Genomic DNA, 27,904 nt, shown 5'->3' on the forward strand with positions numbered 1-27,904 from the left:
TCTCTTGGCTTGCTGATGTGGGGTTTAGCACAAGTGGCTCCATTTTGGAAATCCTAATGTTTCTTTTTTAACATACCCAAAGTTATTGATTCCAAGGAACTGAAGTAGTGCTTGTGATGATAGATGCTCTTTGGAGAGCATATAACCAGTCTGTAGGATCTGGAGAGGAAACAAAACTGATGCTCCCATCTTCTCTTCCAGAGTAGAGAACTTTGACATTCCAGGCCCTTGAGTGGGTTAGATTGCCCTGGAGCAGTTTCAAAGCTAATCTCATGCCATTACATGGAAATAGAGGGATTCTGTGCACCACCAGCTTGATTTTGCATTGGAAAGCCAGAGTTTTTATTCTATATCCAGATAATTCCATCAAGAAATGGTTATTATATATGATTATTAGCCTACTTAAAGTAGAAAAGACTTTTATGCATAACAGCAAAGAAAGAAAACATAAAGGGGAAGACAGATTTTGCTACAAAAAAGGGAACATATTTACAAGTAAAAAATACTGTAAATAAAACTAAAAGGCAAATAAAAATATTGGAAGGTATTTGCAAACTATATGACAAAGGATGACAGAGGATTAGGGCTAATGTTTTTAAGACATGGAGAGTTCTTTCCAACTTCTATAAATAAAATTAGGTTTCTGTTTTTTCCCTTTTAGGGATAGTATCTAGAGGCATTCAAATGGTCCAGCATTTGACATACCATTGTAGGCGATTTTACAAATACAACCTCTAGCAAAACTAGGCTGCCCTGAGCCCCTGGTATTAGAATTGTTTCTCTTTAAAACAAGAAGAGTGGGGACAGTACACAAAATCCACATGTGGCATGTGCCCAGGCCAACTTCAAGGGGTTTGTGCAATGAGATCTAAAGTTTTTATGAGACTGTCTAAAACCAAAAAAACATGTCCTCCAGGCCTGTGGTGCTTCCGTGGTTGCTAAATGTCTCCAGGACAGGATCAAGAGTGCTTTTCTGATCGAGGAGCAGAAAATCATTATGAAAGTGTTGAAGGCACAAACACAGAATCAGAAAGCTAAATTAAAAAATGGACCTTTTCTGGGGCTCCTGGGTGGCTCAGTCGGTTAAGCAAACAACTTCAGCTCAGGTCATGATCTCATGGTTGGTGAGTTCAAACCCCATGTCAGGCTCTGTGCTGACAGCTCAAAGCCTGGAGCCTGCTTCAGATTCTGTCTCCATCTCTCTCTGCCCCTTCCTGCTCCTGCTTTGTCTCTCTGTCAAATATAAAGAAAACATTAAAAAAAATTTTAAAAATAATAAAAAATGGACCTTTTCTAAATAAGAAAAAAAAGCAAAAGACTCCTAAAAAATTAAGTTTCCATTACTACTTCATGGAAAGTGGATGGGCATATTTTCACCAAGTTTGGAATGATTTCAGGGTGATTCGACCTAAAATATAGCTCATGTATTGTACAAGGAATCCATTTGGGGAAAGACCGAGGGAGATGGGCAGTCCTACTTTAGAACAGCTGAACCTGAGGTTCAAAGCAAGGCATTGGCAGTTCCTACTGCATCAGACATACTAGTGAAAGTATTAATGGTGTCAATACTAGCTAAAGCATAGAGTGTTATGAGATTGAGATAACCCACATAAAGTGCTAAACTCAATGCCTGGCACATTCCCTTATTTATTCCACTCTGAAAATTTTTATCACGTGACTGCTGTGTCCCAAGCACTCTGTTAGGTGCTGGGGATACAGCAATAAACAAAACAGACATAATCTTTACCTTCTTGGGGCTTACATTTGACTGACACATAGTAAAACATCATAAATCATAGGTAACATTATCATATAATACAAAACATGCAAAATTTAAAAACCAAGGTACCTTTTTTCCTACCAGGTAGATTCACAAAGGTTCTCTAATAAAGGTAATACCTAGCAGGTATTCCATCTAGGCCCTTCCCCAGAGTGTGGGAAAATAGGCCCTTTAATTGATTTCTGGGGTTGTATAAAATTGGTGCTCTTAGGAGAGCAGCTCATAATATGTATCAAAGGCCTTTACTCCCTCAGTGCCACTTCTCTTGATTTATTTATTATCCTAAGGAACTATTTGTGGATTATCCAACAACTGCTACATAAGAAGGAACTTAAGAAGTTCAGAGCCTGAGCTATATGTAGCTTTGCAGGCTGGTTCTGCTTCTGCTGGCTGTGTGACCTTCACATCAATTAGTGTCCCTCAGTGTCCGTGTCATTTTAGGCACATTCTTTATAGCCTCTAAGCAGCATGTTCCTCATCTGGAAAATGGTGATAATAATAGGATTTACCACACAGGGCATTGTGGGGAGTAAACGAGGAAATGCACACGAAGCACCTTAGCATATTACCTGATATATGGTAAGCCTTCAACATACTTAAGCAAAAGAGAAAAAAAAAAAGTGTATGTTCAGCTCAGCATTATTTACAATAGTAAAAGGTAAAGTAAAAATTGCCCAAGTGATTAAAATACATACAGAGAAGAAATACTGTGCCAACACTGAAAACCAATTGAAAAGCAGATGAATAGTTTAATGACATGGAAAATAATCATAATGTGTTGGGAGAAAAAAGTTGGTTATAAATAGTACATTCAATATAATTCCAATTTTAGAAAAAAAAATATAGAAAGAAAATACTATAGGGGCGCCTGGGTGGCTCAGTGGGTTGAGCATCTGATTCCTGATTTCAGCTCAGGTCATGATCTCACAGTTCATGAAATAGAGCCTCACTTTGGGCTCTAGGCTGACCCCGAGGGGTCTGCTTGGGATTCTCTTTCTCTCTCTCTCTCTCCCTCTCTCTGCCCCTCCCCTGCTCACGCACGCTTTCTCTCTCAAATAAACATTAAAAAACCAATACTATATATTCCCACAATGAACATGCATTATTTCATAATGTAAACAAGTCTTACACATTATTTATAGCAGATGTATAGAGGGTTTTGGATGCCCAACATCATCCTATTTCCTTATAACATCCCAGTTTTCTTATGGGAAATAGTATTTCTTCCTCAGTGAGGGATCTCAGCAGAAGGGGAAATTTCAGCTTGCCCATCTCACATCCACCTCTCTCTTACAGAAGCCAGGAGGACTCTGACCCAGGAGGCCGCCCTACAAGAATGGTAGATCTTTTGGAGGACAGTCTCCCTGCGGTGGTAGCACTGTAGGTGCGGAAGTGAGTGGGGCTGGGACTTCTTTGACCCCCGCCCTTTCCCAAGCCTGGAACTCCTCCCCCTAGTGTGTTCATGAGCCCCTATTAGTCTTCCAATAAATCCTTTTCTGCTTACATTAGCCAGAATGTGTTTCTGTTGTTTGCAACCAAGAACCCTTACTAATGAGTTATTGTTTATAACTGGAAAAGGAATAAAGCAAGCTGCACATTAATGTAACAGCAGCTGCAGGGCTATTCTTTGCAGGAATAGTCTAAACGCAGGTGAGTTTGATAGGGATAGGAGGAAATGCTAAATGACCTGGCTGTGGTCACAGGATGCCAAATATCTGGTTGGAAACTGGAAAAATGAATTTAAAAATTTAGATGTTCCCAAATATCCAATTGTTTGACATCATGTGACAGCTGATGATTATTATTCATGGATCTTTGTGATTTGGATTGACTTAGAATTTAGAGCACTATGAGTGAAATGTTCAACTTCACTGAACAAAGAACTTAACCATGGTGATATTAATCACATGCACGAGTAGGAATGAAAGCTATCCTCTACACTGCTTTAGGAAACCATAGGCCTTTAGCTAACACGCTTTTACAACCTGCCCCCAGAGAATGCGATGAATTACAGTTTTGTTGTTATACTTTAACAATAGCAAACACCTGCATATGTTCATCTGCATTTCATTTTGGTAGCATGACACCATCTGTTTTTAAAAGTTTTAAGCCACCTGCTATTAAAATGATTACTGCCCTTGACATGAGTAAGTTTGCTAGACAGTCACACATCCTCAGTCCTCATCTTTACAAGATTTCAGGAATCTTGGCTTCTAAAATCTTTTGACTTGCCTCGATTATTTAGCCAGTTTTCTCCATCTCTCATGGAGAAAATACCCTCCAACTGTAAGTCAGACCCATGATCTGGACAAGTTTTAACACCTAGAGAACACAGCACATTTAACAGAGAACAGTTATCTAGCTTTCTGGAAATAATTACTGTAAATACAATTTTAACTCAGTATGAAGTTTTTCATAATTTGCAATCAGTGTTGTTAAAGGCAGTAGGAGAATTACATGTCACACAATTTTACTTTAAATCAATACTTCTTGGGGTGCCTGGTGGCTCAGTTGGTTGAGTGCCAACTTTTGATTTCAGCTCAGGTCATGATCTTACAGTGCCTGGGCTCGAGCCCCACATTGGGCTCTAGATTGTCAACTCAGATTCCCTCCCTCTCTCTCTGCCCCTCCCTTGATTGCATTCTCTCTCTTTTCTCTCTCTCCCTCTGTTTCTGTCTAAATAAAAACTTTTAAAAAATCAATACTTCCCACATTTTAGTATATGTGCTGCCAAAGCGAGCACAATACTTCCCACATTTGAAATGTGCATATGAATTATTGAAGGATTGTGTTAAAATGCAGATACAGATTCAGTGGGTGTTCTCGTTATCTGTTGGACAGCAGATCATCCCAAATTAGTGGCTTAAAACAGCCATTAAGTGATTACTCATTTATTTTGCTCACAAACCTGCAATTTGAACAGGGTCTGGTAGGGAAAGCTTGTCCCCATACATGCTTAGATGGGAAAGTTGGATACTGAGGATAACTTAACAGCTGGGAACTGAAATCATCTGAATATTTACTCACACAGTCTAGTGGTTGATGCTGTCTGTTGAATGAGACCCTAGATGAGGCTCTTGACCAGAAGCTCACATGTATCCCTTCCAAGTGTATGCGTGGCTCCCTTCGGCATAGTGGCTGGGTTTCACCAAGTGGCCCAAGAAAGCAAGGTGGAAGTGCATGGCATTTTTATGATGTAATCTCAGAAGTCACCTAGTGTCACTTCTACCATAATCTATTGGTTGAGTCAGTCCAAAAGGTATTCCCATTTTTAAGGGAAAGAGACTTTGCCCCCATCACTTGATGGGAGAAGGGTCAACTTCACAACATGTGGAATGGAACATATTGTACGGCTATATTTGGAAAACATCATCTGCACAGTAGGTCTGGTGGGGCCTGAGACTCTTCATTTCTAACTTCCAGGAAATACCAGAGCTTTTATGAATATTCTTAAAAGATGCCATGTACCTTTTTCTTATTTTGTTTTCATCTTTTTCTTACAACATTCTTTTAGCCTAATCTCATTTACTCTTCTTTCTGCTTACTTCCTGTAAAGAAGGAAGAATTCCTTCATAAAGCATTGGTTAGATAGACCTCATATGTAGAATTTTGTACCACATATTTCTTAAAGGGTACTTGACATTGTATTATATTGTATTTTATTTAATGTTTATGGAAATAAATATTTATTATTGAAAGTCACAATCTGTTTCTTAAGGGCAAAATTTGTGAATTTTAAAGCTAGTTAGTTTTAAATTAATTTATCTTTATGACATCAATTTTTTAAATCCTGGGGAAATAATTTATGTAGTCTCAAGTCATGTAGAACCATGAGCCATCCCTGTAGGGTGATAAGATAACTTTATGGGGTGCCTCTCTTAAAGAATCACTGAGGTGCATTCATTGAACTAGTGACTATTGAGTACTGTTCTAGGTTCAAGGGATTGAAGATGAACAATGTTCCCGCTCCTGTGAAGCTGACTTTCTGGAGGGTAGGATTGGGAAGAACAAACTATCAACAAGTAAATAAATAAATCACTTCTCAAAGTATGGTCCATGGACTTTTGAGAATCCCCAAGACCCTTTCAGGTGTCTGTAAGATCAGTATTACACTTGGGTGAAATATCCACCCAAAGTACAAATGAACAATGTGTTTTAATATAATGGAGTGCAGAGAGTTTATTGATATGGTTTCAGATTCCATGTTGCAGTTAACCTTTCAGAAACTAATACTTGTCAAGTTTTGGTGCAGTATCAAAGAAGAATATCCAGTTATCTGAAAACGCTATGTCTGCTTTTTCCAATTGCACATCTGCAGCCAGATTATCTTCATGAACTTAAACCAAAATGAGATACTGCAACAGGGACACCTGTTAAGCTTCCGACTTCAGTTAAGCTTCCGACTTCGGCTCAGGTCATGATCTCACAGTCTGTGGGTTCGAGCCCCACATTGGGCTCTGTGCCGACAGCTCAGAGCCTGGAGCCTGCTTCGGATTCTGTGTCTCCCTCTCTCTGCCCCTCCCCTGCTCATGCTCTGTCTCTCTCTGTCTCAAAATAAAAGCATTGAAAAAAATTTTTTTGAATAATAATAAAGTAAGATACTGCAACAGATTGAATGCAGAAGCAGATATGAGAATTGAGCTTTCTGATAAGAGACCTGCTAAAGTGTAAAGCAATACCACTCTTCTTGCTTAATTTTTTTGTTCTGGAAAATATATTTTGTTTTCATATAAAATATGCTATTTATGTTTGCATACAATGAGTGTTTGCTGATGTTTAAAATCAATTAATAAATACTTAAATGTTTTTTCACTTTTAATTTCTAATATGATAAATGTGGAGAGATGTAAGCCATATGAAGAAAAGCTTTTTGAAATACTCAGTAAAGGCAAAAGTCTCCCAGGGGGTGTTAACCCCCACATTTCCATGTTACTTCACCTGTCCTCTTGTGTGGCCACTTAGGATGTCAGAGCCCATGCCCTGCCATGTGGTCTCATCCAAGGGCAGAAGTAGCAGGAGCAGGTAAACTCTGGGCAAGTGTTTGGCCTGTTTATGTAGAGGCAGCAAGAGGATACAGCCTTGCTCTCCCAGGCCCAGGGATTGGGCCCATGTGTTGGGCCCAGATAGATGGTAGAACCATGTGCTGAGGTGAAGAGGAAGCTGAGGGTCTGAGAGGAGGCTGGTGCAGAGGGAACTCAGAAGGCGTACATCCATGTGTCCCATGTAAGTATATTGTGGCTGCCTTTTCGTGGCAGTACGTATAGGTCTACTCATTCTTTAAAACAGACGTATGACTTTATATTATTAAGGATGAATGATAAATTTTTAAACTAGTTCCCACTGCCAGGCATTTGGGTTGTTTCCAACTTTTGCTTTATAAATGATGCCAAAATGACCAGCCAATAAAATAAACATTGAAAAAATGAACAAGACGATTGCAGTGGTGATTAGCACCTTGTAGACAGTCACCAGAATAGAAGTCTCATAAGGGTAGGGATTTTAGTGTTTTGTCCACCCTATACCCCCAGCAGTTAGAATAGGGCCTGTCATGTAGTAGATGCTTAAGAAACATTTGTGAAATGTCTGATACAAGTGACTGGGAGCAGCACTCAGGAAATACCTATATTTAAGCTCAGACCTGAGTGAGGGGGAGAGAGCCAGCCTTGGGAAGGGTCGGGGTTTCTAGAGGTTTCCAGGCAGAGGGAAGAGGCTGTGTAAAGGCTGAGAGGTGGAAACGCCTTGGCATGTTTGAAAAACAGGAAGGGGGGCATCTGGGCGGTTCAGTCGGTTAAGCTTCTGACTGTGGCTCAAGTCATGATCTCATGGTCCGAGAGTTCGAGCCCGGGGTCGGGCTCTGTGCTGACATCTCAGAGCCTGGAGCCTGCTTCGGATTCTGTGTCTCCTCTCTCTGCCCCTCCCCCACTTGTGCTCTGCCTCTTTCTGTCTCTCAAAAATAAATAAACATTGATAATAATAATAATAATAATAATAAACCAGAAAGTTCATGGGCTGGAGGATAGTGAGCAAGGGGAGAGTGTAGGAGAGGAGGTTGGAGAAGAGGATGGGGCCAGATCCACAGGGCCTTCTCAGCACTCATGACAAGGAGTTTCACTTTTACAAGATAGCTGAAAGGCATTGTAGTTTTACCAGGAAAATGACATGATCTGGTTTATGTTTTTAAAAGATTACTCTGACCACCTCATACTTATTAGGAATTTATAAATATATAACAAGTATTGGTGAAAATGTGGAGAAATTGAGACCCTTGTGCGCTGTCAGTGCGAATGTAAAATGGTACAGACACTATGGAAAACAGTATGACTGTTCCTCAAAAAGTTAAAAATAGAATTACAGTAGGATCCAGCAATTCCACTCCTGGGTGTCTGCCCCAAAATATTGAAAGCAGGGACTTGAACACCTATTTGTAGGCCCATGTTCATAATAGCATTATTTACAATAACCGGAAGGTGGAAATAACCCAACTGCCCATCACCAGGATGGATAAACTAAGTATATGTGCATAAATGGAATATTCTTCAGCTTTGAGAAAGAAGGAAATTCTGACACATGTTACAGCGTGGATGAACCTGGAGGACATTACGCTAAGTGACATAAGTTAGGTATAAATGGACAAATGCTGTGCGATTCCACTTATACGAGGTACTCAGAGTCATGAAACTCTTAGAGACAAAAAGTGGAGTGGTGGCTGTCAGGTGCCAGGGGAAACGGGGAATGGAGGGTTGCTTAATGGGGACAGAGTTTCAGTTTTGCAAGATGAAGAGTTCTGTGGATGGGTGGTGGGGACAGTTGCACAACAGTGGGAGTGTACTTGATGCCTGTATGCTTAAAAATGGTTAAAATGGAAAAGTGCATGTTGTGCGTATTTAACCACAATTGGGAAACAGAAACAACCAAACCTTGTTCTCGATGTGTTCTGGAGAAAAGTTTGTAGAGGGGCGTGGCTGGTTGTCGTCTCCTCTTCCTGACAGAATCTATTTTCTCCTCTCTCCTTCCCAACACAGTGTGACTTAGTTTACATATCCACCCATTCTCCTAACAGCCCTAGGCCCTAGTGATCTACCCCCTTCTCCAGGGGTGGGCCTCCCTTCAGGGGAGAGCTTCCTAAAATGCAGCCAGAGTCCCTGGGGTTTCTGAGATCCTTTTCGAGGGTCTGTGAGTTTCTCCCATTTCCGGCTACATACCTGAATGAGCCTGGATTCTTATTTATTTATTTTTAATGTTTATTTATTTTTGAGAGAAAGACAGAGAGAGACAGAGAGAGAGAGAGAGAGAGAGAGAGAGAGTGCAAGTGGGGGGATGGGCAGAGGGAGACACAGAATTTGAGGCAGGCTCCAGGCTCTGAGCTGTCACCCAGGTGCCCCTGAATGAGCCTGGATTTTTAAAAAATACTTCTACTGAGGCGTCTGGGTGACTCAATCGGTTAAGAGTCTGACTTCAGTTCATCTCATGATCTCACAATTTGTGAGTTGGAGCCCTACATCAGGCTTTCTGCTGTCAGAACAGAGCCTGCTTCAGATCCTCTGTCTCCCTCTCTCTCCTCTCTGTCTTCCTCTCTCTCTCAAAAATAAATATACATTTAAAAAAAAAAACACTACTACTAATAGATTCCAACAGATTGAATGAATACAAAAGCATGTATGAGAATCGAGCTGTCTTATACTAAACCAAATATTAAGGTGCTTTGCAAAGATGGAAAGCAAGGCCACTGTTCTCATCAAATATGTTTACTATATGGCTAAAAGCAACTACCATATGATCCAGAAATCCCTCTTCTGGGTATAACCCACCCACCCCCGGCCTCCCCCACACACAAAATGAAATTGTCATTTCAAAGAGATACCTGCACTCCCATGTTCATGCAGCATTATTCACAAAAGCCAAGATATGGAAACAACCTCAGTGTTTATTGACAGATGAATTGATAAAGAAATGGTGATATGTACATACAATGGAATATTATTCAGCCTTAAAAAAGAAGGAAATCCTGCCACCTGTGACAACATGTATGAACTTGGAGGACACTATGCCAAGTGAAATAATCCAGACACAGAAGAAACAAAAACAAAACAAAACAAAAACAAACAATAACAACAACAAAAAAAAAACCTCCTGCATGATCTCATTTGTATGTTGACTCTAAAAGAGGCAAATACATAGAAGCAGAGAGTAGAGAGGTGGTTTCTAGGGCCTAGAGGTAAGAGAAATGGGGAGATGTTGGCCAAAGGGTACAAGGTTGCAGGTATGTAGGATAAGTCTAGAGATCTAACATACAGCATGATGACTGCAGTTAATAATATTGTCTTGAATACTGGAAATTTGCTGAGAGAATAGATTTCAGGTGCTCTCATCACACACACAAATGGTAACTATGAGAGGACAAGTTTATTAATTACCTTGATTGTAGTAATCATTTCACCACTTATATGTATGTCAAATCATCCTGTTGTACACCTTAAATACTGACAATTTTTATTTTAACAATGCTTTTGCTTTGGGGGTGCCTGGTTGGCTCAGTCGGTTAAGCATCTGGCTCTCGATTTTGGGCTCAGGTCATAGTCTCACAGTTCATGGGTCTAGGCTCTGTGTCGGGCTCTGTGTACGGCTCAGAGCCTGGAGTCTGCTTCAGATTCTGTGTGTCCCTATCTCTCTGCCCCTCCCCTCTCATGCTCTGTCTTTCTCTCAAAAATGAACATTAAAAAAATGCTTTTGCTTTGGAAAATATAACTATGCTAACTTATATTAACATTTAACGGGTTTATTGTTGCTATTTTCTTTTTAATTTTTTGTTTGGGAGAGAGCGCGACCAGGGGAGATAAATTTTTTTGAGCATCTGGGTTGGTCCCAAGATAAAAAAGTTTGAGAACCACTGGCCTGGAAGAATGCCATTCTCTTTGCTGTGGATTGGTATGGGAATGTTCATGGACTCCAGAAATGTCCAATGAGACAAGAGAAAAGTGTACTGGGAAGCTTCTAGGAAAAGCTTTTCTACTCCTAAATGTGAGCCCCAGGAAGATATTCTCTTCTTCCCCTAGGGAAATGATGTTTCCAAATTTCATGATTACAGTGATTTGATGAACATCTTTCTATGTAAAATATATTTGTTTGAGTCTTTTGGTGGAATAAATTCTTAGAACTGGAGGTACTGGATATCAGCATATACACATTTAAAATTTTAATAAATATCAATTATTGAAAACTTGTCTTCCCAAAAGTTTTTACCAATAAAAATGTCTACCAATATTTATTTAATAAGTGCTTATGTAAAGCTTTCTATGTGCTAGGCAACTATTCTAAGGCTTTTACAAATATAAGCTCACTAATAGTATATGTAAGTGCCTGTTTCTCTACCTTTGCTAAATTATTTTTTTTAATGTTTATTTATTTATTTTGAGAGAGAAAGCATGAGCAGGGGAGGGACAAAGAGAAGGGGAGAGAGAATCCCATGCAGGCTGCATGCTGTCAGCACAGAGCCTGACGTGGAGCTTGATTCCATGAACTGTGAGATCATCACCTGAGCTGAAACCAAGAGTTGGACACTTAACTGACTGAGCCACCCAGGTTCCCTGCTAAGTTATTTATTTTTTGTCTCTGCTTATCTGATAAGCAGAAAATAATTTACTATTTCAGGTTTCATATCTTTGCAGCTTATACTTAGTATGGTCAAACATTTTAAAAATATTGTCTTTAAATAGTCTACTTGTGTCCTTCATCCAGTTTCCTTTTAGGTTTCATCTTTGTTTTACTTATTGATTTCTAAGGGCTCTGTGTATATTAGGGACATTAGCCCTTTAATATCATATATGGAACAAATAAGGTTGAATCACTTATTCACAATTCCAACATCTGAAAAGCTCTGAAGTTTTTAGTAAATTTGGTGCAAACTCATTTGATAACAAAATGTAACCTCTGCTGACATAAGACTACTTTTAGCCTTTGTAAATTCCGCTTAATGGGAGTAGTGGTACATTTTGCTGAAGAAAAAAACTGATTATAAGATACTGGTCTAGACCTCACTGGTGGTGGTATTTATATACTGTGTATTATTATCTTTTCTAAATTCGTGAAACTCAAAATTCCATAAAATGTTTGTCCCCAAGGATTTCAACTAAGAGATTGTGGAGTTTATTTACACACATAATGCTTGGGGGATTTTTAGTGCCTGTGAGGTCTTCAAGTGTATATGGCCTGCCTGCTGTTGACATATGAGTTAGAAATTTAAGGGAGAGCTTAGGGTTAGAGAAGCAGATTTTGGATTTATCGACATATAGATAATGGTTGCATTAGAACCATGAAAGCCCGTAACAGAATCCATGCATTGCCAGAAGAGCAATGGGAACATCAGTGTTTAAGGGATGGATCAAGAAATGTGGAGAAGAAAGCTTGAATTGGGCGGAGTAGAGGGTGTGATCATTCTGGACCGTGACCACTAGCAGTGGCCAAGGAAAGACACAGCACACTTTTCTGGCTTCCTAGTTCTCAGTGGAGTTATTGTCAGATGTCAGAGTGAACTTAGACTTTTGGAGCACGTGTGTGGAGGATGGGGTAGGAAGGGCTCACGGTTGCCTCTGCGTCCAGGCTCAGGGATCTGACCTCCACATTCCTGGTAACCAAGCATCTTTCCATCAGCCTTCTTGAGAAGGATTATACATGCTTCTTCTCCCATAAAAGTTCAAGGGTCTGCTGCAGTTTTCCAGTCCCATCAGCTCTCTGTTGAGCTCAATCCTCTAGCAAGTTACTCAGACCCCAAAATGAGCAAGGTATTGCAATACTGGGTATAGGAAGAAGTTGGTCCTGGACACAGATACTGGGCCAGAGGAGACCAGAAAGGAGACCAGGCTTGTTCCTGTGTATTCTTTCAGATAGGCCACGTTGGGAACCTTGGCGGGAGCAGTTAGAAAACACTTGCTGGTGGACAGCCACTGTCAAAGATAGGACAGTTCGAAGACCTCTGGTCTGCCTCTAACCTGCCCACTGGAAAACAATCCATAAACCATTTGCATCTGGTGTCCTGTCTAATGAGAGAAAAATCTGTTTTTCCTTTTCAGTTGAATGTTCTCAGCCTTCAAATGTGTGCCTTTTGTTCATTCTAACTCGCCTACATCTGCATAAAACAAAAGTTCATTTTCAGAGCAGTGTGGAGGGGGACTGTGCACAATTCCAGTTATTGTATAGAAAAGCTGTGTGCCTAACTTTTTATTCAGCGAGAAAATAATATATCCAAGATGTTAATGTGGGTGTTTTCTGTAGCTCACACTGGTGATGTCTTGTCTATCTCTCCAGAAACAATGAGCATTTATTTGGGATTGCTTAGATTTAGTTACGCTACTTTATTTTTTATTTCAAATGGCTGTCAACTGTTAAGTGGGTGAAAAAATGAATTAATTTCTTGGATATTTTAAATAGTTGTCATAGGTTCTAATCTTAGCTTCAGTGGACACATTTGAAAGTTCGTAATGTTAACATTAATTCATTAAGCTAATATGAAGAGCATTAAATAAATATTCTGGTATAGATCATGACACAAATAATTCTAGTCCTGAGCTAATATCCGTGTACATTTTTCTTTAGAAAGCACTTCTTTTCCAACACTACTGAATTGTACACTTAACAATTATTAAAATGGTAAATTTTATTTTATGTGCATTTTACCACAATTTAAAAAAATTCCCTTCTAAATTTTCAAACTTTAGAAACATTTATTTCATAAAGAAGTAATTTCAATAACTTTTCATTTCAGAGAACTTGTGGATTTGTTTTTACACATCGTCAGTGATTATAAAGGCTTAATTTAAAATGAACCCTTCAGATGTGAGATATATATATTTATCTTATATATATATTTGAACTCAGACAAACATTTTACTTAAAAATACGGAATGCTTCGAATTTGCATGTCATCTTTACACAGGGGTCATGTCCATCTTGTCTGTATTATTCCAATTTTTAGTATATGTGCTGCTGAAGCACATATAGTTGCTATATTTATATCTCCAGGAAAGGTTAGTTGGCATCAAAGAATTATAGAGCAACAAGAGATCTAAGAGTCACCTTGTGGTTTTCAAATGACAATTCTTTGTTCTACAAATGAACAAGTTAAAGTCTGTTAGGTCAAGAACCTGGGGCTAGCATCCAAAGCCATCTTCACAGCAGAGCTGTTGATGACAGAATACAGAGCTGAGCCCTGAAAAGTCAAACGTGCTGTAGAAAACTTGTTTCAAAAACAGTGGTTTCCCCCCCAATCAAAATAAACAAAACTAAAAAGTGGTCCCCTGCCCCACCTCACCTCTTTCCCACTCTCCAGAAGCAGCCTTTTTCATTTTTTTTCATCTCCAAATCCCTGCTACTTCTTGATTATTCATGGTTAAGCATCATCAGTTATCACTATGGAAGGTGAAGAATGAACCCTTTTCATTACTACACACACACACACACACACACACACACACACGCACACCCCTCCCACCACACACAAATACACCCCTCCCACCCACCCCACACTCCCCACACCCCCCACACACCCCACATACACAAACACACCCCACGCCCCCACACACACATACACACCACACCCTTAACCCCTCTTCTTCTCAATAAGGTCATATCATGAATTTAATAATTCATGTTTATGAATTTAATAATCAGTGTTTATATACTGTGACAATGAAATATGCCACTCACAGCTGAGCCATGTTAAATATTATGGCAATTTTTCCTTTCTCACTTAGGGTTCCTTTTTGAATCAGTAATTTACCTTCTTTCATGGTTCTATGTACCAATCATTTGGTTAACCTTACTCTTCAGTTATATAAATTTCCTCTCCAAATCTTTAAACGCATCAATTAATCTGTTTTATTTTGGAAACATATCTCTGGTAGCTTTCTAACTGGCCCTAATCTGGACTGGTTGCTCTTTATGTGTCACCTTGATGATTCCCTTCTTTTGTTGAACCCTTCTTTTGCATGTCCCACACCTTCTTTCTTAGTTTAATCCCTCATTTTGGTTAGCAATAGTTTCCCGGTAAAGGGTTCTAAGAAGTAAAATTTTGAGAACTTGTGTGTCTGGAAACCTTTTACTTCCTTTATATGAATTGAGATCATTTTCCCTGAGAATTTTGACGGTAGTAATACATTTTCTTATAATTTCCAGTGTTGGTTGATGCATTCAGATTCTCAGCCCTTTGTATGAAATCTGTTGTTTTTTTAAGGTCTTCTTTGTACTGAGATATAACAATGATGTACCTTAGTGTGGGTCTATTTTTACCCATTGTGCTGTACATTAGAAACTGATGACCTTTCGTTAAACTTTCTTGAATTATTTCATTGATTATTTCCTCTGTTCTATCTTTGTGGGATGTTTAATTATTCCCATGTGGATCTTTTTGTTCTAGTCTTCTAATTTCTTTTTTCCCCCTATTTTCCAACATTTTTGGGTACTGTTTTGGTAGCAGTTTCCTCAACTTCATCTTCTAACCCTTCTATTGAGTTTTTCACTTCTATTTTCTATTTTCTTTTTTAATTTTTTAAAAATGTTATTTATTTATTTATTTTTGAGACAGAGAGAGACAGAGCATGAGCAGGGGAGGGGCAGAGAGAGAGGGAGACACAGAATCTGAAGCAGGCTCCAGGCTCTGAGCTGTCAGCACAGAGCCCGATGCGGGGCTTGAACTCACGGACTGTGAGATCATGACCTGAGCCGAAGTCGGACGTTTAACCAACTGAGCCACCCAGGCACCCCTCTTTTATTTTTTTAAACATTTTTATTTATTTTTGAGAGACAGAGCATGAGTGGAGGAGGGGCAGAGAGAGAGGGACACACAGAATCCCAAGCAGGCTCCAGGCTCTGAGCTGTCAGCACAGAGCCTAATATGGGGCTCGAACCCACAAACCGTGAGATCATGACCTTAACCGACTGAGCCACCCATGTGCCCCTTCATTTCTATTTTCAAGATATTTTGTTTTCTGAATATTTCTTTTTTATGGTCCCTTGGTTTTTAATTTCTTTTTTAGTGGAGACAAACTTTTTTACTATTTTAAAACCTGAGAATATTAGTGGCATTTCTTTAAAATATTCTCTTCTCGGGGCGCCTGGGTGGCGCAGTCGGTTAAGCGTCCGACTTCAGCCAGGTCACGATCTCGCGGTCTGTGAGTTCGAGCCCCGCGTCGGGCTCTGGGCTGATGGCTCGGAGCCTGGAGCCTGTTTCCGATTCTGTGTCTCCCTCTCTCTCTGCCCCTCCCCTGTTCATGCTCTGTCTCTCTCTGTCCCAAAAATAAATAAAAAAACGTTGAAAAAAAAAAAAATAAAATAAAATATTCTCTTCTCCCTTCATAGAGCCACTCTTTGTCATAATATTTATTTTTATTTTAATTAAATATAATTTATTGTCAAATTGGTTTCCATTCAACACCCAGTGCTCATGCCAACAGGTGCTCTCCTCAATGCCCATCACCCACTTTCCCCTCTCTCCCACCCTCCATCAACCCTGTTTGTTCTCAGTATTTGAGTCTCTTATTATAGTTTGCCTCCCTCCCTGTCATAATATATTTTTTTAAAATTCTGTTTGTTTTGATTCTTTCACCTTATAAGGGCTTTCCTCAAATGTCTGATGATCCTTGACTGTACATATTTAAGATGGGGACGCAAAGAAGCTGACTGGAAGCAATTGGTTCGTATGAATAGTATTTGCCTGCATTTCTGAAATTGCTTCCTTGGGTGCCCCCAGTATTGGCTGTCAGATTTTTCACAGAGCAATCTTCTTTTTTTTTTTTTTTCAATATATGAAATTTATTGTCAGATTGGTTTCCATACAACACCCAGTGCTCATCCCAAAAGGTGCCCTCCTCCATACCCATCCCCCGCCCTCCCCTCCCTCCCACCCCCCATCAACCCTCAGTTTGTTCTCAGTTTTTAACAGTCTCTTATGCTTTGGCTCTCTCCCACTCTAACCTCTTTTTTTTTTTTTTTTCCTTCCCCTCCCCCATGGGTTTCTGTTAAGTTTCTCAGGATCCACATAAGAGTGAAACCATATGGTATCTGTCTTTCTCTGTATGGCTTATTTCACTTAGCATCACACTCTCCAGTTCCATCCACGTTGCTACAAAAGGCCATATTTCATTCTTTCTCATTGCCATGTAGTATTCCATTGTGTATATAAACCACAATTTCTTTATCCATTCATCAGTTGATGGACATTTAAGCTCTTTCCATAATTTGGCTATTGTTGAGTGTGCTGCTATAAACATTGGGGTACAAGTGCCCCTATGCATCAGTACTCCTGTATCCCTTGGGTAAATTCCTAGCAGTGCTATTGCTGGGTCATAGGGTAGGTCTATTTTTAATTTGGGGGGGAACCTCCACACTGTTTTCCAGAGTGGCCGTACCAGTTTGCATTCCCACCAACAGTGCAAGAGGGTTCCCGTTTCTCCACATCCTCTCCAGCATCTGTAGTCTCCTGATTTGTTCATTTTGGCCACTCTCACAGAGCAATCTTCTAATCTCCTGGATGGAGAGTCTAAGCCTGGCTCCCAGCATTCAGGTAGCCAAGTGAGGGAATAAAGGGCTGAGGTTCTAAATACTCACATTATAAACTTTCATATCACTCTCTGTATCAGTCATGGTCCAAGGGGATTAAGTATAAATGGGTACAGATAACTTTTATTTTTATTTTTTTCCAATATATGAAGTTTATTGTCAAATTGGTTTCCATACAAGACCAAGTGCTCATCCCAAAAGGTGCCCTCCTCAATACCCATCACCCGCCCTCTCCTCCCTCCCACCCCCCCCATCAACCCTCAGTTTGTTCTCAGTTTTTAAGAGTCTCTTATGCTTTGGCTCTCTTCCACTCTAACCTCTTTTTTTTCCTTCCCCTCCCCCATGGGTTTGGGTACAGAGAACTTTAAAGAACAGTCTAGGGCTAAGGGAAAGTACCCAAGAATGGAACAAACTTAGAAGGGGGCCCCCTTTCCCCATGTCTGGGATTCAGATTTAATTGGTGAAGGTGATTGCAGCCCACTGAATGGTGAAGTTTGCTAGGGTTCTCAGGCTAGAACTGGACCACAGTCACCAGGCAAGCAAGAACCATCCCTCTGGGTTGCAGTCAGGCCAAGGTTGGCAAGCGGGGAACCATGACTGGAACTGGGAAAAAGGAAACACCTCACTGGGATACAACAGGGTTGAGGCTAGCACATCCCTCCAGAGTACAGGTGAGCAGGAAATGCCTCTCCACGAGGCTGAAGGGTAGGCTCAGAGGGAGTCAGGACTTTGGAAGTCTATTTGCCATCCAGAGAGGTGGTCACATGCTGCAGGGCTGCAAGCTCGCTTAGAGACTTTGTACCCTGGGGTTGAGAGCCACTGGATGTCTCCATCCAAAACCACAAACACACCACTAAAAACTGGATAGTGTTAACAAGAAAAGCAAATGAAAGCATGCCAGCTAAGAAATGAGAAAAGGAAAAATGCTTGAGGGTCCAACTCAATATTGTAGTGTAGCCAATTGTAGTAGTTTGCTAGGGCTGCCGTAATCAAGTACCACAGCCTAGTTAACTTCACAGAAACTTATGGTCTCACAGCTGTGGAGGCTGGAAGTTCAAAATCAGGGTGTTGGCAGGGTTGACTTCTAAGGGCTTAGGGAGGAATCTGTGCCAGACCTCTCCTTGGCTTGTAGATCGCTGTTCCCCATGTCTCCTCACATCATCTTCCCTGTGTATCAAATTTGTCTTTTACAAGGACCCCAGCCATATTGGGTTAGAGCTACTCTGGTGACCTTTAACTTGATTACCTCTGAAAAGACCCCCATCTTCAAGTAAGGTCACATTCTAAGGTACTAGGGGTTAGGACTTTATTATAGGAATTTGGGCGGGCAGGGGGAGGAGCACAATTCAACTTCTATTAGCAATGAAGGGTGAGTTTGGGGATAAGAGGCAATAAATTGTTAATTGTCATGCTCCTTACTCTTTGTTTTCAGTATGTTACCCTCCCCTCAACTCTTTGTGGTGTTTCCTAGTATAGAGACCTTGTTTCACCCCTCTAAATAAACACACAGGCTTATGCTGGGATGCTGTTTCCAAGCTGTATAGTATTGAAGAGCCCATCTGGGGATCAAACTGAAAGTCCTAAATACTTTCAACGCATCCTATATTCAAGCTCCTTCTACTGGTACCTGATGTCATATTCATGAACATTTGGGAGTTCTACAGGAGGCGAGATATTGGGCTGCTTCTTAGTAATCTTTTCTCTGTTGACTTCAATGTCAGGTTTCTGGAGTCTGCTTTAGTTTCCAGAATGTTACTGCTGTATCTCTGTTTCTTACTGCTTTATAAATTATTAAACCTTTTCTCTTGGAATAATCTTAGATTTACAAAGTTGTAAAGTAATATAGGGAATTCCCTTATACCCTTTACTCAGTTTCTCCCGATGTTAACATCTTTCATCACCAATGCTTCAAAATTAAGAAACTAAGTGATACGTTACTTATTCACCAGGTTTTCCACTGATGACTTTTTGTTCCAGGATCCAATCTAGGATACCATACTGCATTTGGTTGTCAAGAATCCATAGTCTCCTGTGATTTGTGAGTTTGTCTTTCCTTGTTTTTCATGACCTTGACACTTTGGAAAAGTACCAGTCAGGCATTCTGTAGAATGATCTTCTATTTGGTTTGATGTTTTTCTCATGATCAGATTGGGGTTAGGAGTTTTGGCGGAGAATAACAGGAAAGTGCTCTCATTACATATCAAGGGTACAGGATATCCACATGTATCATTGGTGATCACTTGGTTAAGGTAAAAAGTTCAGCGGTGACTTTCTTCTGTATGGTAGGGCCCGATGCCTGATGGTAAATGAGGCTGTTATAGAACAAGATTCACTGGGGTGGCTGGGTGGCTCAGTTGGTTGAGCCCTCCTACTTTGGCTTAGGTCATGATCTTGTGGTTTGGGGAGTATGAGCCCCACAGGGGCTCTGCTGTCAGCATGGAGCCTGCCTTGGAACCTCTGTCTCCCTCTCTCTTACTCTTCCCCTGCTTGCGTGCATGCTCTTTCTCTCAAAAATAAACATTAAAAAAGCTAAAAAAAAAAACCCCAAAAAACAAAAAACAAAAAACAAAACAAAACAAAACCCCACTAGAATTACTGATAGCGGTGGAGATGACAAAATTCTCCCTACCCTCTCCAATATAAAGACCAGATGGTGATACCTAACTACCAGAAGACAGAAGGATATAATTATCATACTGTGTAGCAGGGCTGACCTGGCAGCTTAGAGGCCTGGATTCACAATTATGGATATGGCTAATAGAACACAGTATGTCTAAGGGCAACATATATGGGCAGCAAATAAGGATACTATTCAGTTTTTACCATCAGAATATTAATGATGGAAGACAACAAGGAAGCTAAGGGCAGTTGCCCTAATAAAGCCACAATACCTTTCCCAGTTAACCCAAGCCAGTTTTTCAACCCAGAACACAAAACGAACAGGTTTGGTACCCAGGAGGAAGGACCTGGCAACAACACAGCATGCACAGACTAAAACAATTCCCTATCTGACCCCAAACGGAATTCTGGCCATTTACTTAGAACTGTACACTGGAGAGAGGGATAGATATATCCAATGTTTTGAGGGGAGGCTGTTGGACACAGTCTGGGTTGGCACTGACACTCAGGGGTCTGAAGCATCATCATGGTGGGGAGAGGGGGAGGAGAACACGTACAGGCACAGTAATAAACACCAGTGTTGATCTAATTATAAATGTATGTGTTAAGTGCTCTTATACTGCATACATTCATGGACTGGAAGAACAAGTATTGTTATATCTATGCTACCCAAAGCAATCTACAAATGTAATGCAATCACTATCAAAATGCCAACAGGATTCTTCACAGAGGTAGAATAATCCTGAAATTTGTATGGAACCACAAAAGACCTTGAATAGCCAAAGCAATCTTGAAAAAACAAAACTGTTAGTAACACAATTCCAGACTTCAAATTATATTACAAAGCTGCAGTAATCAAAAGAGTATGGTACTGGCACAAAAACAGATGCACAGATCAATGGAACAAAATAGAAAACCCAGAAATAAACCCACAATTATATGGTCAATTAATCTTCAACAAAGAGGTATGCAATAGGAAAAAGACAGTCTCTTCAACAAATGGGAGTTGGGAAAATTGCAGTTACATGCAAAAGAATGAAACTGGACACAAAAATAAACTCAAAATGGATTAAGAATGTAAATGTGAGACAGGAAACCATAAAAATCCTAGAGAGAAATCCTCAGTGATTTTTCTGACATCGGCTGTAGCAACATCTTTCTAGATATGTCTCCTGAGGCAAGGGAAACAAAAACAAAAATAAACTATTGGCAACTACACCAAAATAAAAAGCTTCTGCACAGCAAAGAAAATAGTCAACAAAACTATAAGACGATCTACTGAATGGAAGAAGATATTTGTAAACGACGTATCTGATAACCAGTATCTATAAAGAACTGATACAATGCAATACTCAAAAAACAAAAAATCCAAATAAAAAAATGGGTGGAAGAAATGAACAGACATTTCTCCAAAGACTCCTATGGCCAACAGACAACACATGAAAATTTGCTCAACATCATTCATCATCAAGGAAAATGCAAATCAAAGCCACCATGAGATATCATCTCACACCTGTCAGGATGGCTAAAATAAAAAACACAAGCAACAGGTATTGGTGGGAATGTGGAGACAAAGGAACCCTCTTGCATGGTTCATGGGAATGCAAACTATTACAGCCACTCTGGAAGACAGTATGGAGGTTCCTCAAAAAGTTAAAAATAGAACTGTCCTATGATCAGCAATTGCACTAACTGGGTATTTACTTCCAAAACACAAAAACATTAATTCAAAGGGATACATGCATCCCTGTGTTTACCGCAGCATTATTTACAATGCTCACATTATGAAAGCAGCCCGAGTGTCCAATGATAGGTGAATGGATAAAGATGTGGCACATATATATAAAAGTATATTATTCAGCCATAAAAAAGAATGAAATCTTGCCATTTGCAACATGGATGGAGCTACAGAGCATAATGCTAAGCAAAATCAGAGAAAGACAATATCATATGATTTCACTCATATGTGGACCTTAAGAAACAAAACAAACCAAGGAAAAATAAAAAAGAGCAAGAGAGACAAACCAAGAAAACAAACTCTTAACTACAGAGAAGAAACAGATGGTTACCAGAGGGGAGGTGGGTGGGGGACAGATGAAAGAGGTGATGGGATTAACGAGTACACTTATCATGATGAGCACTGGGTAATGTATAGAATTGTTTTTAAAAAAATTGTATATACTGTGGACTCAGCTTATAGGTCATTTCCTTATCTCTCCATGTGTAACCAGAATTGACATAATAAATGGCAGGGCGCCCCACATGCATCTTTGGCCTGTAGGACACAGGCTATCCCAGAGGCCAAACAGAAGCCTTTGAAACTGCTGTGCCCTCCCTTCCCACACCCACTGGCCAAAACAGTATATAACGTGCTCCTTTCAGATTATAAGCAGTTCACATTCATATGTAGCAGACAACATTCATGTACAATTTTGCTCCAGGGCCATGTTAACTCTCCTGACCTCTGTCAAATTTGAGAGTTCTGGACATCTGGTCACTCCACAGAACATAGATCAACACCTTTAAGCTTATCGAAATAAATGCGACAGAAGTGGCTAGCACAGTGGAGTCCCTAAGACACACTGTACCAGTGTCCAGTGTGGGAGAGAATACGTAAGAATCGGTTTCCATTTCAATTCCTCCACAGAAGGGAAAAATGATTTGGAGGCTCACAGAGCACACTTAAAAGAAAACCAAGTAACAAAAACAAGGGAAAAAATGCACTACTGGTCACCACTGGAAGATAGTAGTGACATGACTGACTCTGAAACTTGCAAGGAATCATTTATCCTGTTTTTCCTCTGCAGTTCTCTACTGCAACTAACAAATGAAAGCATCATCACATATTACTGCTATTCTGTAACCCCTAATAACTGGTGGATAAAGGCACTGATCATTAATGGCAAATAATAATCCAGGAAGAGAACAGACATTATGTGCCACCTGATGGAAGAATAACAGCATCTATGAAGCAATGCTGCACCTCTCTCAACAGAAAAGCTAAACCTGATGAAGTCTGTGGATCCAGGATAAATTTATAGGAAATATAAAGGACCAAGGAGTTAGTATCAAAGGAATGTGAACAGCAAAATCTGGTAAACTACCGAACAAAGAACCTGCTTTCCTTATAAACTAATTACAGGGGGAAAAATGAGAAAGAGAAATGAAGTGGATGCTACTGCAATATATGGATTTTAATTGGATCTTGAGTCAAACAAATTGTTTATAAAATTGAATTTGTTTAGGGAATTATTCGTTTTTTTGGTGATAATGGTATCTGGTATTGTATGTTTTAAGGAGTATATACTTGAGAGAGTGTGGAAAATGGGAGAGGCAAAGAGAGAGAATCCCAAGCAGGCTCCACGTTCAGTCCAGAGCCCCATGCAGGGCTCGTTCTCATGACTGCGAGATCACGACCTGAGCCAGTATCAAGTCAGATGCTTAACAGACTGAACCAACCAGGCACCGCTTAACGAGCATGTATTTTAATATGCATAATATACTGAAATTTTATGAAGAAATGCATATATCCAGGATTGCTTTAATGTATATATGGGGGAGGGGGCACATGAGTGGGGGTTATGGATTAAACAAAATTAGCCCTGAGTTGAAAATTGTTGAGGTACTTGGACGTTCATTATTTACTGTATGCTTTTATATGTAATTAAACATTTCTATTAAAGAATTTAATATTATACACCCCGACACCCCCCCCCCCCAACAAAAAGCCAAATCACCACTAGAACTTAAGAACAGTCTTTCTTTAGTTTTCTCCAGCTAGGTTTGAATGATCACTGAGGACCACCGAGTAAGCATTGAAAAACAAACACTTCTTACACAGGTTAATAAAACAATCAGGCTCAGATGAACAGAACCATGTAGGTAGGCTAAAGTAAAATAACATGGGTGAGACTGATTTCATTTCTGGCTCTGAAGTTTTCAGCCTACATATTTAATACCCACTGTCCAAAGAGTAAGTAATACATTAGGAAACAGAATATACATGAATATAATGACACATTAGTCACTATTCTGTCAAGACAAAAGGCCTCTTAGTCATATAAAATCAACCTAATACTTCATCAACTAAGTTTTAAGAAAGTTATTACATTTCAAAAAAATTTTCCTCTTTATTTAAACATAAAACACATTTACAGCATGCAGGTTAACTTAAAATTATATGGCGTCTTCCCAAACCAATGATCTTTGAGTGTATCTTCAAACACTGAAAATAAACCCACATACTCCACAGGTATACTCAAGACTCTTTTCTGTCACCTCATATCAAATTGAAAGTTACAAATAGTAGTTTAAGTTAGGCAAATAATTTAATTGCTCACCATGAATAAATATTATTCTTTTATTTCACTGAGTTTCTCTTCTGAACCATTTATCAATACCATTCAGAGGAACTTTGATATTGTCAAAAAAAAAAAAAAAAAAAAAAAAAAAGACACCGCAAATTGAAATAAGCGTCAATGTTCCAGATGATCAGAAATTTTCATTTGTAAGAGTAAATGCTGTTTAATGACCTACCGTAGCAAATAGAGTTCACTGAAAACTAATTTATGAAATTCTTTGTACACTTTGTGAAAGTTTGAAATTATAAATAGAAAAGAACCATTTCAATATTAAAAAACCCTAACATTGTGTATTCTGAACCACATGCTAGTTACAATTGTTTGTTACACAGCACCAATACCCGTGATACATCTAACAAGAGTGAAACTACCATGTTCAGATAAAAGAGAAAAAAAAAATCTGCTTCATTTAAGAGTACTGCCAAAGAAGCAAGCTTTCTTTTGAAAACAAAATATAAATGTCTATGTGAATGCAGCCAAATATTTCTCCATTTAGAAAACTATCATCATAAATAGGCTATAGCACTTTTTTTTTTTTTTTTTTAAAGTTAACTGTATTACTTCAATCTTGCTGCACACCAAGGTTTCATCTCAATTTCTGGAGTGTTTCTTTGATCAAAAGCAACACAATCATTTTAAAGGTCGCATACTATAACAGCAAGGATTTTTGACTGTTAAAAAAATAAATAAATAACTTTATCTTTTAAATCAAAGCTATTATAAAAGTGGAAATTACAATAGTTAAATAGAAAAATAAGCCAATTATGATCTGAGTCTTCTGACTATGGCTCCAAATTTAATACAAATATCTGTGTATAAAACTTTTTCAAAAAGTTAATTCTGCCAGCCAGATCCTAACACAGAACTCTCCAACTTTCTTTACTGACTGAATAACCTTAAATCCTCATCCTCTGCAAATTTCTGCTAATATAGCTGTAGTCACCCCACGCACAGATGAAGCAAATATTGAAACCTCTTTCCTTATTACTTTTATAGCTTCTGAAAATAAACTTGACGTCGCCTAATCAGCTGAGAAGAGTGACAAAAACAGGTACACTTAGTACTAATTACAAAATTAGGGGCTATAGCCAACACAATAATTTGAGGATTAGTGACTTGCAATTTATTATTTCTAGACTAAACAAGAAATAAATTATAGTGTATGACTTGGTGTTAACAGATTAAAAACACCTCAAGGATTTCAGACCAAAATTAATCAACGTGTTTGTAAGTCCACCATATACTTGTCCTGTTCTTCCATACTTTTTTTCAATTTTCACAGGCTATAAATTTAGAATAATTGATACAGCACTAACAATATAAAATGCTGTTTGATCGTGTAGTATCTTAATTCATTTCACTATATTAAGATGATAAATTAATCTATCCAATTCTTATATTAGCCAGGCTCACCAGAATGAAGCAGGGTATTTTCATTCCATCAGGCCATATTGATTACAGAACTGGGAAGAGTCTCCAAACTCTCTTTCTTAAAGTGAGACTGCTTTTGATATAAAATATTTCTATTCAAGATAATTTAGCAACAGACATTTCATGAGAGAATTAAGTAGCATTGCTCAGTCTCAAATGCCTACTTATGCAGTTTTAAGGTTTCAGTGCTCAAACAGTAGTTTTCAGAAGCAAACTTCAGAGACGATACAAATAATTTTAACTCTGAAATCATTTCAAGGGATTTTAAAGTACAGTACTGACTGGATATATTTTGTGGGCATGTAGTGTTTTAAGTGGTAAAATTTAAGACATTTAATCTAAATGTTCCATTTTCCCTAAATAAGGAAGACATCGTAATAAGAAAAGCAAAATAAAAAGCAGTAGCAGCTAGGTAACTTAAACTGAGATTAAAAAATAAACACACACACAAAAAAAGTACAAAAAGCACAATCCTATATGGTACAGTTAGCTTGGCACAGTGAAGACTAAATTTAAGACACAAAAGACAAACTGTGTAATAAATAGGACCACAGTTGTAAACTGTCATTTTTTTCCCTCCTAAGACGCCAAAATTGCACTCTAGTTGTGTTGGGAAGCAGCAGAGTTTACAAGAAGAGTGGGTAGGAAACAGCTGTACAAGCCAGGTATAATTTATACATTAAAAAAAAGTTATAATTCTACAATTCCCAGGGGGTAGTCACTGAAAGACTCTGCTTGATATTATGTCCTCTTCATATTCAATTACTTTCAATGCCTGAAAATAGATGAAAAACAAAATATTTTTATTTATACAAAACTTGTTTCCAAACAATCATGAAAAAGATGGAAGTAAGTTCATAAAATACACAATAGTTTAAAAACATTTTAACCAACGGCTTAGACCACTTCCCCCCAAATTAAAAAGACTGGCAATATTAAATGATTTTATTCCTTTTCCTTTTACTTAAGTTTTAAACAGGGTAGTTTATAAGCAGTATAGTGCTTAAAAAGTCAGCCCTTTATTCTCCACAAGAGAGTTATGAATGAGCAAATGAAGGAATTACATTTTTTTGTAAAAAGAAACAAATGGTTAATAAAATGGGAGTAGACGATATCCATGACATTTTTAAGCCAAGGATCATGAACTAGCAAAGTTTTATACATGGTAGCTGGAAAAGAAAAACAAAAAGTGGGGGTTGGGGACAGGAATAGGGATATACAAGAGATACATGGAGTGGGAAAAGTGACCTTAAAATAAACAATTCCAACTGCTGTTACCTGGAGGCATCTTGTATTAAACTACCTCTTTACCTATGTGTTTAGGAAAACTCAACTTGTCGAAAGTATTATGCAAACTACAAGACCAGCCACGTAAAACTGGGTTCTAAAAGAATCACTATTAATACACTGTTGTCTTTCCCAGAAATAAATCCAGTGTCTCAAAATGTTTCTTAATAATTAAAAATTTCTCTACATATTATTTGATTTTTCAACACTTTATCACTTATGAGGCTTCTATACTCCTCAATCATGGTTTAAGACTGCAAGGCTTTAAAAATTAACAACCACTATCCTCTGGCTCAGCAATGAAACAAACCTGCAAATGACTACACTTTTCAAGTAACTTCAAGTCTTGAAACCTCATCTGGACAGGTTAGCTATCTCCCTCATGTGCTAAACTGCTGTCATTACACTGGGATCACCATGCTACTTTCAAGCTAAAACTTAGTTATATTTAAGTAAGGCCACGGTCTATCTTGTCTATGAATGATAGTGCAAAGTTTACACATGAATTCTGACAATACCCAAAAAGAATAAACTTTTATCTGTATGTATATATATGCTTTGAAAATCCCTTTGCCTACCTACACTTCCAGAAAAGGCAACTTGCATCTACTGTACAACTGTTGTGTACTAGGTAACACTTTAACTTGTAGAATTCTCAAGCATGACTTTCATTCTTGTGGCAAAGGGGCTTCAACAAGTTAATTACTCCAAATGGAGAAAAACAGAGGCCACCTCTAATTGGCAGGAAAACCACTGTTTTACTGATGAAATACGATATTAATATTAAATTAATGCAATACAATATTAATATTAAACACATTATTACTTTATGTGGTAGTCTCATTAAGAATGGTTACTTATGCCCAATCTAATAAAT

At 38.8% G+C, this 27,904-nt stretch overlaps 1 protein-coding gene, 1 non-coding gene and 1 pseudogene across 2 annotated transcripts in view; 1 reads left to right on the forward strand and 2 right to left on the reverse strand.

The window, feature by feature from the left end:
- Nucleotides 1-684: 684 nt before the first annotated feature.
- On the forward strand, nt 685-1,181 carry LOC144616832 (large ribosomal subunit protein eL34 pseudogene; annotated as a pseudogene).
- A 12,485-nt stretch (nt 1,182-13,666) lies between these two features.
- On the reverse strand, nt 13,667-13,768 carry LOC132660446 (U6 spliceosomal RNA). The gene has a single exon (XR_009601796.1). It is a non-coding gene; the product is annotated as a U6 spliceosomal RNA (small nuclear RNA).
- Nucleotides 13,769-23,694: 9,926 nt separating this feature from the next.
- Nucleotides 23,695-27,904, reverse strand: part of KIF5B (kinesin family member 5B) — a 49,385-nt gene continuing 45,175 nt past the window's right edge. The window contains exon 26 of the mRNA XM_081796081.1: nt 23,695-26,515. The gene's annotated coding sequence lies outside the window, so the exon portion shown is untranslated. The remainder of the gene's footprint in view (nt 26,516-27,904) is intronic.

The sequence above is a fragment of the Panthera onca genome, chromosome B4, assembly GCF_046562875.1.
Source record: "Panthera onca isolate mPanOnc1 chromosome B4, mPanOnc1 haplotype 2, whole genome shotgun sequence".
Taxonomy (NCBI): domain Eukaryota; kingdom Metazoa; phylum Chordata; class Mammalia; order Carnivora; family Felidae; genus Panthera; species Panthera onca.